A 16,910-nucleotide genomic window follows, 5' to 3' on the forward strand; every position below is an offset into this window, starting at 1 on the left:
TTTTGTGGTGGCACAGAGCTTGTTGAAGGCATTTCAGCAGGAGATCCATGACTATTTTCCTTCACTTGTGATCATGACCTTCTGGATGTCATCCCTTTCAGATGTGTCTTTGCTGTTTTTTAAAGGAATTGAGAAATTATGCATTCAACCACAGACTGCTCTGTCAGTGAGGCTCCTGAGCACAGGGATAATGTAAATATAAAAAATATAAATATAAATATAAATATAAATATAAATATAAATATAAATATAAATATAAATATAAATATAAATATAAATATAAATATAAATATAAATATAAATATAAATATAAATATAAATATAAATATAACCAGGGCCTTGGAAGAACCTGTTCACCCATCCCTGGATGGCCACTTTTGACAGGAAATGCGGAAGGTTTAATCAAACCCCTCACAGGGTGGAGTTTATCTGTTTATTCATTTAGTTAAACACACAGAACATGAGACAAGACTTTCAAATTTACTGTTTTTTTCTGACAAATCTGGATTGAATGGGGAGCAGAGACTGATTTGAAAGGTCAGAGAGAACTCCTATGACCATCTGCAGCTGGGCAAACAAATGGCAGTGAATAGAAGGAAATAGTTATTCAGTAGCATTAAGTAATTTTTAAAATACTAATGAAGAAAAAGATAGGATTAGATTTATAAACACCATGATAAAGAAAGCTGACAAACACAATGTTTCTCTCTCCCAAAAGACAATCATGTTTTAATAGGAGGTGAGGGGTTTTATATCTTTTCACAAGAAGACAAAAATGCTCAAACAGCTCATGATCTTGATCCGAAAATCTGCTTCAACCACATTTTCCAAAAAAATTTTATTTTTTGCCATTCTGCCTCCAGCAAAGATCACACAGCAGACCATGCTTCACCTGCACTGGGAGGACCCATCTGTCTTTTTTTGTCTGGAAATACTGAGAGTGAGATTGCTGCAGCATCTGCCATCTCCAGCATTCTCAGGTTGGGCTGGAACAGGAAATAAGGTAAGTTTTTTGGGATGCAAAACTAATTCTATCACTCTGGGGGAGGAAGAACAAACCTCAGGACTATTGTGCCAGCCCAAGAACAATAATGCTCTTTTACCTCTTCCAGAGGAGTCTCACAAAGTTTCTAAGTGCTTTGGTCATTCTGCAAGAGCTTGTAAAGCTTGGGAAGAGCCAGAGGGAAAGAGGAAAACAAGCCAGGAAAGCCAGCTTGGTGAAACCCTTCTCTGGCCACAGTGGTGGGTGGGTATAGCACAAATAAAGGATCTGTTTACAAAGCAGATGGCACACCACAGGCCTTGTGGCTGCAGCATTTATTTGGGGCTAGATTAGGCAAAAAAAATAAAATAAAAGTGAGGGCTTTGAGAAGACCAGGTGTTGTTACTCTGGGGAGGATGTGAGGATGTGTTGTCCCTCCTGCACCATCCCTGTGCAGGTTCCATGGGAAAGGGAGGAAAACTTACACTGTTCATCCCAGGTGAGATATCCCCCAGTTTAGGAAGAGTGGAATTTCCTCACTGGCACAGCAGGATCTTCATCCACCCAGCTGCCACGAGCTTGTCTGCAGCAGAACTGCTGCTCCTGACCCAACCTATCCCCACTGGGTCTTTGAAAAGTTGGTTTTGTTTGGCATTTTTCAAAAGCAAACCTTACTCTTTTCACTAAAAGATTCAAGGAAATGAAAAAATAATAATAAAAAAAAAGTACTTAGAATGTTGGAAATTTCACGCAGAAATATATTTCATTTTTTTATATTTTTCAATATATTTCAAATTTCTGTCAAAAAAGCCACACTAGATCATTTGACTTATCCAGGCTCCACATAAGCCAGACATTTGTCCCAAGTGCCCTCCAAAGGTTTTTGACCCGTAGCCAGCCTTTGGCCCCTCTGCTCTGGGCTTCAGGTTTGCAACAAAGGGTCAACAGTGGCAAATTTTCTTCAGAAAATGTCTAAAGGATTATTATAGCCACTGCCAGATTTGAAAAAAAAAGATCCTCTGTTTGAAGGATAAATATTAATTTATATCAAATTAATTAAGCATCTATCAGATAATTGGGAATTCCTTGTCAGAAATGTCTGGAGTTTAGAAGTGCATCTCCTGTTCCACTATATTTTCTGTGCTTATAGAGGAGGAAAGACACTGGGGACCTGCTTCCAATTACCAAATTAAAATACAGTTCACCTGTTTAAGTGAACAAAATTATCCTAAGACTCAAACCTGCTTTGCTGTCTGGGAAAGTCGTGGGTTTTCCTTTACCCATACATTTAAACTCAGCCTGGGTGACTCTCACATCAGCTCTGAGCTTGACCATGGCCTCAGCTCCTGACCTCTCTTCTTGTGTGATACGAAAGGAAGCTCAAACAGACAGCAAAAAGGAAAAGGGAGGATAGAGGTGTAGGAAATGCCCATGAGCAGTCTGTGCAGCTGAACTGAGACCCTCAGGGGTTCAGCCCATCTGCCTCTCCATCCCAGCATCACTGGGGACTGGGGTCCCCCTCTTCTGCTCCTTGTCATCAGCTCAAGATCCTTTAGGGTGCTCTCCTTCCCCTTGAAAAGGACCTTGCCTGTGCTCTTCCAGCTGTAATATCCAATTATTCTCCCCTTGTTGCAGTGACTGATACTCACCATGTGCTAATGAGCTGTTCCACTGCAGGCTTAAGCAGACATTTCCATACTGTGTGTACCCCATGTGGGCATTTCTATGCATATTACTTTGACAAATGGGCAATTAAAAAAACCCCCACTATCCTAGTATTAGTATCCCATTGCTGTCTTTCTTCCTTCCCTGCCCTGCTCGGTATTCCCTCAAATGTGTTTTGGTTTTTTTTTTTTTTTTTTTTTTTTTTGTTCCTGAGAACTCGTGTGTTTTCAAGCAATTTCAGGTCTCAGCACTGCAGGAGAACCTTAAATTGCTCTAAAATACAGGATGGACTCGCAGACCTGAGACCATGTGAAGCAGTTCACAAGTGTTTGTGCCCTGAGATGGACTTTTTGAGTAGCCCACAATCAGCACTGGAAGCATTATTAACCCGTCTCATATCCTGATTATGGGCTATGAGGACAAACTGGAGAGCAGACAAATAGCTGGGCTTTAATTCCTGGTTCAATGTCAATAACGATTTAAAAAAGATTTTTGCAAGCCTGGATGGGACTGCTCCAGTTCAGGCTGCTCACTGACATTTCAATGTGCCAATCCACTGCAAAAAGACAGATTATATCAAACTTCTCCCTTTTCCCACCACGACATGGAGGAGAGGGTAGGGACATCATCGTGTCTCTGTATTTTCTGTGGGCCTCCAGAATTGCACTCGTGCTGCAAGCCAGGACGAGTGACACTTCCAGACTAGAACTGGGCCTGTTTGAAGAAAGTTGGCATCATCTTTTATAATCTCTTACAGCATTTATTGCTGCCTTGACCCAGAAGACCAGGGCCAGGGAGGAGCAGCAGGAATTCCCAAATGCACTCCTCAAATTCCTGTGCACTCCTCTAACCCTCAGACCTGGCTGGGGATGGGAACCACCACCAGGCTGGGTCAGAGGATTTGATGTGAAGAGACAAGGATGCTTTACAGACAGCGAGGGACACGTTGGCCAGCGCTTGGTGGGGTTTTAGCTGCACGAGTGCCATCAGCATCAGTGGGACTCAAGCAGCCAAACCCACGGGAGCTGCGGTGAAAATGTACCCCTGAGGGCCGAGTTCACAGCGGCAGAAACAACAAAAGCCGGTTTTTGCCCCCAGGACTTCTGCTCCCGTGATCCATGAAGAGAGCAAAACACACTTTGAGGCTCATTAAAGCCTTTCAGAGCAGCTGGCTAAGGGCTGGTGCTCCCCATCCCTGCATGAGGATCCAGGGCAGCACACTGTGGTGAGGGTTCCTCCTGCATTTAAATATAGTTCTGAGATTTTGTTTTAATTTTTTTTTTTTCCCCACCATAAAAAAGACACATTAATTATCTTGAAACCCTGGTGATTTTAAAGCACTCGCACCTTTCTCTGGAGAAATGTGTTTAATGAGCCTTTTAGCCTCATGCCTGACTGTTCCAGGGACTGGCAAATCTATCATTTTCTTGCCTTCTTGCCTAAATCTGATCATTATTTGGTGGGCCGTGTAAAAGTCTCAATCCTGATTTCTACTGACACAGAAAAACCTCAATTAAGCGTGAAGTTTCCTTATAAAACATGTGTCTCCTTCTCTTTTCTGGATATTTATTGCCTTGAACGTATTTATTATCCTGCAGGGACTACGAATCCTAAACTAGCGCATGAAGCCAACCAAAGAAGCAGACAAGGTCTCCAAAATAAAGAAGAAAGAAATAAAAAAATAAAATTATGACTTTTCCCCTGGTTTCCAGTTGCTGCTATTTCTGCTTACAACAGCTGGAAACAGAAGTTCAGCATTCAAGCAAGGAGTTAACATTTACTCTTGCTTCATGTCAGGCCTTTCACAGGGAAGAGCATCTGTCTGTTGGCTGTTCTGTGCCAATTCTCATCGGGATAACTTGATATCAGGTAATTCTGGAGTGTAATAGCTGTGTTTAGCTTGTGCAACAAAGCAGGGAATTGGGTTTAAAAGTTCACTCACTAATAAACCGCTACCCAGTGTAGTGTTCTTGGTGATCTCTGGCTATTGTGCATTGTCACTAGTGAAAAAACATATGTTATTTGGGCTGTTATCCATGGGTTTTGGGGGGCGGGGTGAGTGATCTGAGTTTTCTAAACAGCTGGGATTTATAAAACTGTTGTAAGCCATTCTTTCTCTTTGGGAACCTGCTGGTAAGAGGGTGTGTACTGGGACCTAGGGCTCAGGTTTGGAACAAGTCCATGAGGGGGAAAGGAAAAAAAAAAAAAAAAAAAAAGAAAGAAAAAAGGAAAAAAATAAAGGGTATTTCCATCTGTATCTGCCTGGTCCTAGTCCAGATTTTAATGAATAGCTATCCATATAAAATCCCCCATTGCCAGAGCTGGCAGGCACGGTGGAATTGTCTCTGCTGAGTCAGTCTGGGGGTGTCCCAGACTGATGGACAGGTGTCAGAGCAGAGCTGTGCCTGGGGACAGGTCACCAGCAGCAGCTCAGCCTGCACCTGCCAGCACCTGGATGGGCAGGAGCTTCCTCTTTAATAATGGAAATTTTAATAATGGAGGTTGGAGTTTTGAATTAGAGGTTGGGAGAGTCACTCTTTTATTTCTTCACGTGTTCAGTTGGATGGAGTTTTTTTTCCTTGTAAAAACAATCTCAAATGGCTTTTTTTTTGTGACTTTGTGACTTTTGCCCTGGACAGAGCCCATGGGCAGGACTGGCAGCACAGCCAGAACCAGAGGCAGCGAAACCACCTTGCTCTCTTCATTTCTCTGCTTTTCTTCTTCCCCCCTGCTCCTTCAGTGGCTGTGGCACAGTTAATGCTGCCTTTCCCCCCAAAAAAAAGCTTTTTTCTTGCTTTGTTTTGGCTCCTCGTGTCAAGCTGTCAGCCCCAAGGGACTAAAACCACGGGAGTGGCTGTGAGCTGGGGTTTTGCCAGGGTGGTTTGTGTCAGCTGCTGGGGCAGGAGGGCCCGTGGGTGGCTCTGGCTGTGTCACACGTCCCTTGCCACCCTTGTGCTCTGGGGTGGGTGGCAGAGCTCCAGCCCTGGAGCAGTCAAACCATGGCTCAGGGGACACTCCTCAAAGCAGGTCTGCTCTGATCCCTACCTGGGAAAACCTGCCTCCTGCACAGCAGCCAAAAAACCCCGAGCATTTGGGGTTTGGAGGGGCTTTGCTGTGTCTCATCAGCTCGTGCCTTGCAGGAAACATCCCCACATCTGCATTTTATTCCTTGGGGGATGCTCCTCTGCTGCTCCCCACACACCTGGCCTTCAGCAGACATCCAGGGCACAGAGTGGCTGTAGGTGTGTTTCGATGGCAGCCCTGATATGTAGCTTGTGCTATAAACCAGAGATTTGTCTGCAGTCAAAATACCCCAGGATCTCAAGAAACCACAGTAAATAAAAAGGGAGGAAAAACATCAGTGTTTAATTAAGAGATGCTATTGTTGTTTGGGTTGTTTTGGTTTTTGGGGTTTTTTTCCGCAGGGAGGAAAAAAAAAAAAAGAAATCATCCCTCTATTCATTTATATTTATCTTGTTATGTATTTTGTTTGAGACTCCAGCTTTAGCTTTCAAGACAAAACTTTGAATTAATCTTGAGCTTTTTCTCAGTAGCCTCTCCACTCCATTTACCAAGAAAGAGAGAATTGTCACTCTCTTTTGCGAAACAGGAACAATTCACTTAAAAGTAAGCTTTTCTGCACAATAGTTTTTATATTCACCACCTCCTGTTCCTTTAGGTGCTCACTGTCAGCTGTATTCATGAAGCTGGGGACGTCCCCATGTGTGCTGGAGGTTCCCTGCAGGCATTAGGATAAAGAAACACTCCAAAAAAGAGTAAAGCAAATTCCTGCACTGAAGTAGGAAGCAGAACTTAAGGGAAAGAAGCCTCAGAGCTAGAGAAGAATGTCTTTCTCTTATTCTGAGGGTGAAAAGAGCACATTTCTCAGGCAGCTGCACTCACTTGTGTGTGGAAATTTTGTGGGTTTTATTATCCTGTTTTTCCAAAGCTGCAGGGTACACCTAAAACTGAGTGCTCCTCCTCAGAGCAGCAAAGCTGGATTACCTTTACACCACCAACGTTTTGTGACATGGACTTGTTTGTGTTTCATTTCTTGCTGCCCTGTGTCCTGCAGGCAGGCTGGGGTGAGGTTTTAGTTGCTGCAAGCTGAGTTACCCCACTGCCCCATCTCAGTCACCGTGGGCTGTGACAACTCTGTGACATCTCCTCTGGTGGCACTGAAACAATTCTGCTGTGAGTTTGGTTACAAAATGCATCATCACTCATCTTGGCTGGGCAGCTGGATCCAAAGTGACTTGATCTACCTTATGCAACTTGTAACTTTGCTGTGCAGCTTTTACCTGTGGCATGAGATGTTGAAAATATTTTGACATTTCCCATACCCAGACAGTATTTCCTCAGTTTCAGGCACTGCAATCATGAACCCTGTTACTGGAGTAGTTAGGGGATACAGGTCTACATAAATAATCAGCTCAAGCAATTTGTCAGTGACTGCAGGGCTGTCCTAATGGGTTCTTTGGTGACTTTGAGTACGATACAAAAATGTATGTTTAGCATCATGTTTTCTCCACAGCACGTGCAGCTCTTCCTTGGTGACAGGTTTTTCTGTCTCCTTCGACAGCAGCGAGGTCTCTGTGCTCAGTCACAGCACAATGGCTCTTTTCAGAGTGGATCACCTCCTGAGTCAGCTCTAACATCCACGTGCTGATCTGGTCTTTCCTGGGGTTCAGCCTCTGTTGATAAGAAACTATTAAATGTGGCACTTCAAATGACTGAGAAATACATTTGGAGTGTTCCTGGCAGTCTGCTTTGGTCTTGCAAATTCTTTGTTGACGAAAGAGCTACTCTTGCTCTTTTACCACTTGCAGTATCTATCATTTAAATTTTTCCCCACTCTGATTCAACCCATAGCAAATCTGCTGTCTCCTTTCCAGTTCAGGAGTCTTTCCCCTTTCATAACTATCTAGCCTATGGACTAGAATTTGGTTTATGTGGTGTATGTTATGCTCTCATTATTATATTGTTGTCTTAATTCGTATCTTGGGTAGAACGACTTGAGCTTCTGGAAACTCATGTTTTCACAAACCAAATTATTTGCTGCATTACAAGCTGTGGAATTACTGTCTGCTGAGCAAGAGATGAGACAATGCAACGCTGAGGGCTTTGTTTCTTCATCCCAGTGGAGGATGATGGATGGATGTATGATGGATGGATGATGGATGGATGGATGGATGGATGGATGGATGGATGATGGATGATGGATGGATGGATGATGGATGGATGGATGGATGGATGGATGGATGGATGGATGGATGGATGGAGGATAGATGGATGGATGATGGATGATGGATGGATGGATGGATGGATGGATGGATGGATGGATGGATGGATGATGGATGATGGATGGATGGATGGATGATGGATGGATGGATGGATGATGGATGGATGATGGATGGATGATGGATGATGGATGGATGATGCATGGATGATGGATGGATGGATGGATAAGGGATGGATGATGGATGATGGATGGATGGATGGATGGATGGATGGATGGATGGATGGATGGATGGATGGATGATGGATGATGGATGGATGATGGATGGATGATGGATGGATGGATGGATGGATGGATGGATGGATGGATAAGGGATGGATGATGGATGATGGATGGATGGATGGATGGATGGATGGATGATGGATGGATGGATGGATGATGGATGGATGGATGGATGGATGGATGGATGGATGGATGATGGATGATGGATGGATGATGGATGGATGGATGGATAAGGGATGGATGATGGATGATGGATGGATGGATGGATGGATGGATGGATGGATGGATGGATGGATGATGGATGGATGGATGGATAAGGGATGGATGATGGATGATGGATGGATGGATGGATGGATGGATGGATGGATGGATGGATGGATGGATGGATGATGGATGATGGATGGATGGATGGATGGATGATGGATGGATGATGGATGGATGGATGATGGATGGATGGATGGATGATGGATGGATGATGGATGGATGATGGATGATGGATGGATGATGCATGGATGGATGGATGGATGGATGGATGATGGATGGATGATGGATGGATGATGGATGGATGGATGGATGGATGGATAAGGGATGGATGATGGATGATGGATGGATGGATGGATGGATGGATGGATGATGGATGGATGGATGGATGATGGATGGATGGATGGATGGATGGATGGATGGATGATGGATGATGGATGGATGGATGGATGATGGATGATGGATGGATGGATGGATGGATGGATGGATGGATGATGGATGGATGATGGATGGATGGATGGATGGATAAGGGATGGATGATGGATGATGGATGGATGATGGATGGATGGATGGATGGATGGATGGATGGATGGATGATGGATGGATGGATGGATGGATGATGGATGGATGGATGGATGGATGGATGGATGGATGATGGATGATGGATGGATGGATGGATGGATGGATGATGGATGGATGATGGATGGATGGATGATGGATGGATGGATGGATGGATGGATGATGGATGGATGGATGGATGATGGATGGATGGATGGATGGATGATGGATGGATGGATGGACAGATGGATGGATGGATGATGGATGGATGGATGATGGATGGATGATGGGTGGATGGATGGATGGATGGATGATGGATGGATGATGGATGGATGATGGATGATGGATGGATGGATGATGGATGGATGATGGATGGATGGATGGATGGATGATGGATGGATGATGGATGGATGATGGATGGATGATGGATGGATGATGGATGGATGGATGATGGATGGATGGATGGATGATGGATGGATGGATGGATGATGGATGGATGGATGGATGGATGGATGGATGATAGATGGATGGATGATGGTTGGATGGGGAAACACTAATTACTTTTTGAAGGTTAAGTAATTTTATTTTCTAATTTCACATCAGTGCCGTTTGTGAGTGGTACTGAAGGTGACTCCTTGGCAGAACCTGCTGCAGTCTTGGGCAGGAACCAGGAAAAACGAAGGCCCTCACCTGGGACAGGTCAGCCCTGCCTCACCTGACCTTCAACAGCAGAGATATGCAAACTGGCTCAGAGCTCCAGAATCCCTCGTGCCCCATGTCCTCTCACAAAGCCACTCTCTCCTGTTGTGCTGTGCTCCACTTCTTTTTCAAAACAACGTTAATGGTTTATTTTATCACAACAGGAAAGGCAGATTTCCAGTTTTGCAGGGGATAGCATTTGCTGTGGACCAGCACTGGGTGAGAAGAGTGGCAATATATGTATTTACTGCCCTGCTGGCCGTGTGTGCATGGTGTAAAGGTGGGAACTCCTGCCAAAACACAGGTGGAGATGGCTTGGACCTGTCAGCACAACCTAGTGCATGTGGCATAGGGAAGACAGAAGCCTGGAATTTGTATTGCTGTGCTAATGTAGCCCAGGAGTTCTTTTCTCTCCCAAAACTCAGAGTAGGAGGGAGAGCAATTGCTAATCTGCTTCTGAGGGCATTTCAAGATCTGGGGCAAAGCCTCCTGCAACAGGTGTTTGTATTATAAGTGCATGGAAAGCTTTACCACTATTTTTTTCTCTCCTTTTGGCAGTACCTCTCTGTCTCTCTCCTTTCCTGAGATGGGATCCTCATTTTAATTTATTTTTTTAGTAATTTTAATTATTATTAAATAGGAAAGACTTGTTTTATTGACTTGAGTGTGATAAGAGCATGCTCATCACTGCCACACAATTGCAGCCCACAACAACTGGAGTGTGGAATAAGAGAGGAAGCTGCAGGACGAGGTAATTGTCAATTTAAAACAGTCAAATACAATATGTTTTGAATTCTTTCCCTGGCAGAGAAAAACTCTTCAAATGGGAAAACATCTAAAGGGTTCTCAGTTTAAGCTGATGCTCAGAAACCAGAGACAGCTGAAGGCTCTGGCTATTAGCATAGCAAAGAGATGACAGAAGGGCGAAATGATACGAGAAAGGATCGATCAGTGAGGGGCTTCGAGAGGAGATGGCTGCATTTCTCTTGCCATTGTTTCCCCTTGGTGCTCCAGCTACTGTGTTTGTACTGTGAGTTTAAAGACACAGGAGACCCCTATTTATAATGTTTCATCGACAGATTTCTGCTTTTCACTTATTTGAGCCACAGTTTTAATCAGGTTAAATAAAGGGCAGGGGTGGGTGTGTAATAATTGCTTCTGTTAATTGGAATCCACTTGGGATCAGCTGTAGGACTCTGTGCCCTTTCATGGTGTCATGAGACGATCTCTGGCTCAAGATGGGTCTGCTTGGAGCATTCCCTTGCACTGAGTTCCCTTAAAAAAGGCTTTTAAGAACAAAACATCAGGATTCATTAGAATTAAAAAAAAAAATTAAAAAATAGCTCAATGCATCTTTTAAGGAATGTAAGCTCAGAGCAGCTAGGGAGGAGACTGCAGGAATAAAAAGGTTTGTAAACAAGGCTGCCACAGCCTCTCAGCCTCCTTGTGAGCCTGGCTCTGTGGCAGCTGGGTGACTTTCTGCTCAGCAGCGAGCGCTGCGGCTTCGCTCTGGTCCCTGGGACATCCCTGCCACCCACCCTGCCACGATCCTGCCCTCTCCTCCTGCCCTGTCTGAGCTGTGCCTCTCTCATTTCACAGCCTGGGGAAGCCTGGAGGACCCCCATGGCAGGAGCCACCCCCTGTGCCTGAGGAGCACATCACACACGGGGTGCAGGCGTCGCATCCACCGCAGGTGTCATCGCTGGAGAGGGACCCACGAGCCCCCTCTGAACAATTTTTTTGTGGTTCTAAGGTTTCAGGCCACCCCACTCAGATTTGCCTCGTGTTTTCAAAGCTGTTTTATTTTCAGTTCTTCCTTGTCCTCCGGCTGTGCTTGTGAAAGGACCCCCCCAAGCCAACACCTGACACTTGAACTATTGCTGTAGGGTGAAAATGAGGAGGTGGCGTCCACCCAACAACCCTTCCCACACCAGAGGCCATCCCATCCTGCCAGATGTGCCAGCCCCCCTGAAGCACCACGAAGGAGAGGTTTTTACTTGAAATCCCAGTAAAAAATGCGACAACCCAGGCACACCCCATTTTGGTGGAGCAAAGGATGTGTCTCAGCTCCAGGAGCATCTCCCTGTGCTGCTGTAGCCACAGGCTGTGCCCTGTGGCCCTTGTCAGGAATCCATCAAGTGTCCTTTCATACAAGAAACTGAGAGGTCAAACATCAAGGATTTTTATTTTCCCACCCCTCAGGCACAATAGACCCAGGGCAGTTTAATACTGCTGCTTCTGTGGAAAGTTACATGAGTTATTTGATAACCATGTGTGGTTAATGCCTCAGATTTATCTACCATGTGAAAAATGAAACTTTCAATAATGTAAGTCCCTTCCTACAAGTAGATTTTATCGTTCAAAGCAAATTCAAAGAAAAAATACACTTCTGTTACTTCTCCTTACAGCACCAACATTTTCTTGGCTCCCTCTCCTGAATAATGTAAATCTACAAACCCACTTACTCTGAGTACCTAAAAGCCACAAGGCAACATGAGCAAATGCCAAATGTAGAAACATAAAGGCTTAAAAATTAATCCAACCAAGAAGGATAATTCTTTCTCCTTACAAGTTCTCATCACTTCTGCCTTCCAGTTCATAACAGATAATCACACAGTCTGGCATCCAAAAAGTCTCTCAGAGTGGTGTGGACGCTGAGGCATCAGAAGGATCTTAAGCTGTTTTAAAGAACTCCACAGAGCTCTTTTTCAATATCTGTTCTGCTTGCACAACTGGTTGGAACATTACCTGCTGTTTTTTCAATGGCCCTGTCATTGCTATCTTCGGTGATATTTTATCCCCATGGTGAGCTAAAGAAAACATTTAATAATCTAGGTAATTCACCTTAATCAGGGATAGGATTTATGCTTCACACCTTGCAGTAGTTTTAGTATGAAACAGCAACCCTGTGTATCTTAAATTATTTATCTGCTGAAAAGTGCACTCAATGCTGGGAGTTCCAGGTTTAATTTTGCTCTCAAACTTTTGTGCAAGGGACCCTCCTGGTGCTTCTTGGAAGTGATTTCCTTTTGCCTGCAACACAGCATAAGTTGCTATTTAATAAGTGTGATTTCCTTTTCCTGCTCTAGAAGGGATGTTCCGTGACAACACAGGGGAAAAGGCAAATATCAGTAAAATTATAAGGTTGATAACAAGTTGATGGTGAATCTGTCATAAAAACAAGAAGCACTCTCCTCACCCATGTGTGGTATTAGAATACCTGTCACTACAGCAAAGTTTTTTGCTGCTATCCTTAGAGAATACTGAAATATGTACACTCTAGCCTTACAATGAAATAACTACTGAAGTTGAGCCCTGTTCTGAGGCTTGATAGATCTTTCAGGGTTATCAGTGAAGAAAGAAGCGATTCAGCATAAACTCCTCCTGAAACAGGAGCTGCAATCCAGAGTCACCACCCAGGGAACATCCCATGAGCTGACAGAGAGCCTGCACACCCTCCAGATGTTGATCCTGAAGATTTTGTCCCAGCTTGCTGAGCACCATCATCTGATTAGCAGATGCTTCCTTACCCGTTCTTCTAATTCCTAAAAACTCCATTTCCTATATGGAGATTCAATAAAATTCCAAAAAATTTCTGTAACAGAGCTGGTTGCAGCTGCCTTGAATGGAACTCCCTTTTTAATTATGGAGGGACAGAACACTGAGTGATCCCAAAAAGTCAGCACTTTCCTTCCACTGCCTCCTCCAGGGAACTCCCAGTTCCCAGGCCCCCCAGGAAAGGGGTCACGGCACCAAGGCTGTCGGAATTCCAGGGGCATCTGGATGACACTCTGAGCCACCTGGTTTAGTTTTGGGTAGTCCTGGGAGGAGCAGGAAGCTGGACTCGATGGTCCTCAGGGGCCCCTTCCAAACTGAAGCAGTCTGTGACTGTGTAAGGGGCAAGTGGGAGGAGATGAGCATTTAAATCAGATAAATCAGATGGTTAACACAGGTCACCCAGGTGAACTTGGCCAGGACATATCAGCCTTTATGGATCTGAGTGGCTAGTTCAGGAAACAAGCCCTTCTTTTAGTTTTCTTTGGCCCAGATGTTGAGACCATTTTTATTAAAATGACACAATTTTGATTAAAATGACCATTCTTTAAACTGAAAGAAGACACTGACTCTTGGGGCTTTTGGGAGATGGAATTGTGAATGTAAAAGCCAGCCGAGGAGATTGTGATTGTCTTGACGTGGAGGAAAAAGACACCTCCTCATAAGTCTTCAGAAAATCAGTGATTTGATTATTTTGGGCCCTGTAGCTGTTGCTGTGGGCATTGGAACAGCAGCTAACAGCTCTTGAACCAGATGCTTTATGGGTGCACATTCAGTTAATGGTCTGAAATCATGTGGAGATATGACTTGTCATTTAAAAAGGAGGACGTGCCATGCCAGCTGCACTTCTGCATTTCTCTTTTGTCTATTCAAACAGCTGGAACAGTCTGGAAGAGTAAGAGTTTCCCTCAGGAATTCCAGCAGGCAGTGGGAAGGGAGCTAGTTTGTACTTTTAAAATTTCCACTTTAAATTCTGCAGTGTTTCAGAACTGGGATCTCAAGCACAGTTACGTAAAGCTGTGGTCTTACAGAACTGTGCATGCAGCTGACTCAGGACAAGAAATATGGCATTGTGTACGTGTTTTTAGTATTTTATTTTATTTTTTGTCAGGAAAATATACTTTTATGGTGTTCTCTGAAGACCAGCTTAACCTTTCTGTGTGTCTGGATATTGGGTATGGACAGACAAACATCTACATCCACGGTGTTATCAGCTGGCTCCAGGTGCTGACTGGTAGATAAAGAGATCCTGAAAACCCCACTCCTCAGTGATGTCTATTTTCTTGGCTAAATCCTTCAGATTCTGGCGCCTTCAGTGTGACTCATTAGCACGGCTGTTGTTGTGATCAGAGGATCATTGAGACCTTACAATATTTTGTTTCATTTAGAGATCAATTAATATCAATCTTGGGAACCTCACCCTTCTCTTTCCGTAGCAGCTCTTTATGGGAGCTGTGGTCAAGGGAAGACCTGTATAGATTAATATTCTAATATAATTTATTTGCCAGCCTCACACCTCATTTTACCATAAACCATCACTTCTGTTCCTTCTTTAGGTCTCTTCCTCCCTTACTCTCTGCATACGTCTTTTCTTTTATGGTCATATGATATTGGGTAAAACAATGAACTTCTACCAGCAAAGTGCATCTGTCAGTTGCTAAACTGCCCCAAAGTTATTAGTACATGTGTCTATTAACATGTGGAAATTATCAAAGGAGTGTGGAATTTAAAAACATTGAAGGACTTCCATGACATGCCTCTCCCCAAGTCTGCAATCTGGCACTAACTGGGGTTCCAAAAATTGAAAAAGCTGATTTAAATGTGTCATTTAAAAATATGATTCTGTTAATAAGAACTCTAATCAAATTTAAGTGGAATTTTCCTGCTAATGACAGCTGTGAAATCAGTTCAACAAATACTTGTCACTACATTTAAAAGCTAATGTTTTATTCCCAAAAGCCATTCTTGATTATGGAGCTTTTCAAGCGCCTTGTACAAAAGAAGTTTTAATAATGCAATATTAAGTTAATTAAATTAAATTATTAGCAACACAGTTTTCTTCAATCAGGTTGCAAGCATTATTTGGAACAATAAGGATTTGGTTCAGATTTGCTGTGGTTCACCCTGTAAGAGGGATTTTATCTTCTCATGGTGTGATATTTTCCTGGTCTAATCTTTAAAGTTTGCTGTGGCTCATTTCAAAAAGCCTAGCTTGGGTTTGTGTGCAGTTCTTCAAGCTGAAATCACCCCTTGCTCTCACCAAGTATGTTTCTGATTAAAACCCAGTTTTATTGTTGGTGTGTATTTCCTGTTTTCCACCTATCTCAATTCCCACACGTCACGTAAGGACCCCCAGAATATGATGGATTTACAGAGAGACCTGTTAACGTAGCAATAACCACAGCTTCCCTCCCAGCTACTGCCTGTCAGCACACCCCAAATAGGTTTGGGAAGATTCCAGTTCAGGGATGTCTCCTTCTCCTCATTTTTCATGCTTCCAGGCTTTTCCACATGGATGGTTGTGATGCTGTTTTGGGTTTTAGACTCTTTTTCTTTCATATATTCTCTATCCTTTGCACATATACTTGTAGCTTTGTAGCTTCATGTTGTAGCTTAGTTTCAACACTTTCCTAGGCAGAAAGACAAAACAAATTCCAGGATCCCTCTGCTATCCTGGTTCTCCTTAGACACCAAGGCTGAAACCAGCTTTCCAAGACATTTATAAACCCTTAGGTCTCATCCTAAGGGGAGAGAATCTGGAAGGTGCTAGAACTGGGGGAATTACCTCACCAGGAGGGTTCCTCAGGGGGGGTTCTTGTCAGATATGCTAATTTGCAGAATCTACAAAAATTGTACATGTGTTATGGGGGTGTGTGTGCATCTTTGGCTTTCTCTACCTGGCAGATTTGTGCACCTGAGGATCCTCACACAAAGGAGGATCAGCACCCTAATTGTGTCTGATTGGTATTTTTAGGGTCAGAGAAGAAGGCATCAGTTGAGATCCATCAATCTGCTGTAGATAACTGAGCTGGGAGCCCACCCCTGCTCTTTGCTCCAGAGCAGGTAGGATGGACAGGAATTGGAGGGTGATATCGACACAAGAAAGCACTTTGGGTGGAGATATCCTACTGCCTCAATGGTTCCTGGTTAGGGAAGTCCAGCCCTGCAAAAATCTCATCTGCTGGGATGCAGTTTTGAGCAGCAACACTGAGGGTAATAAAAATCTGTCATTGGTTGACAGAAGTCTGTGATTTCTGTGCTAGTTTTAACTCAAAAGAAGTTTTATATATTTAATTGTTTTGTAGTATATTTTCTAATATCAAACCATGTGGATTTGATATTAGAAAATATTTATGGACTGAAGGAGTGGTTAATTATTGGAACAGGCTGTCCAGGGCAATGCTTGAGTCACCATCCCTGGAAGTGTTCAGTGTGGATGTGGCACTTTGTGACACGTTTAGTGACTGGTTGTGTTCAGTCTAGGGCTGGCCCTGATGATCTCAAAGGTCTTTTCCAGCCTTAGTGGCTCTGTGATTCTGTGAGTCATGAGCCCATCCTGAATGTCAACCCTTCTGAGTTCAGAATCCACTTTAGAAAAGAGGGGGGAAAAATTGAGACAGGACCAAATAAAGGCATTCAATGTGAATCACAGGTACAGGTGATATGGAA

The sequence above is a fragment of the Cyanistes caeruleus genome, chromosome Z (genome assembly GCF_971803275.1).
Source record: "Cyanistes caeruleus chromosome Z, bCyaCae1.hap1.1, whole genome shotgun sequence".
Taxonomy (NCBI): Eukaryota; Metazoa; Chordata; class Aves; order Passeriformes; family Paridae; genus Cyanistes; species Cyanistes caeruleus.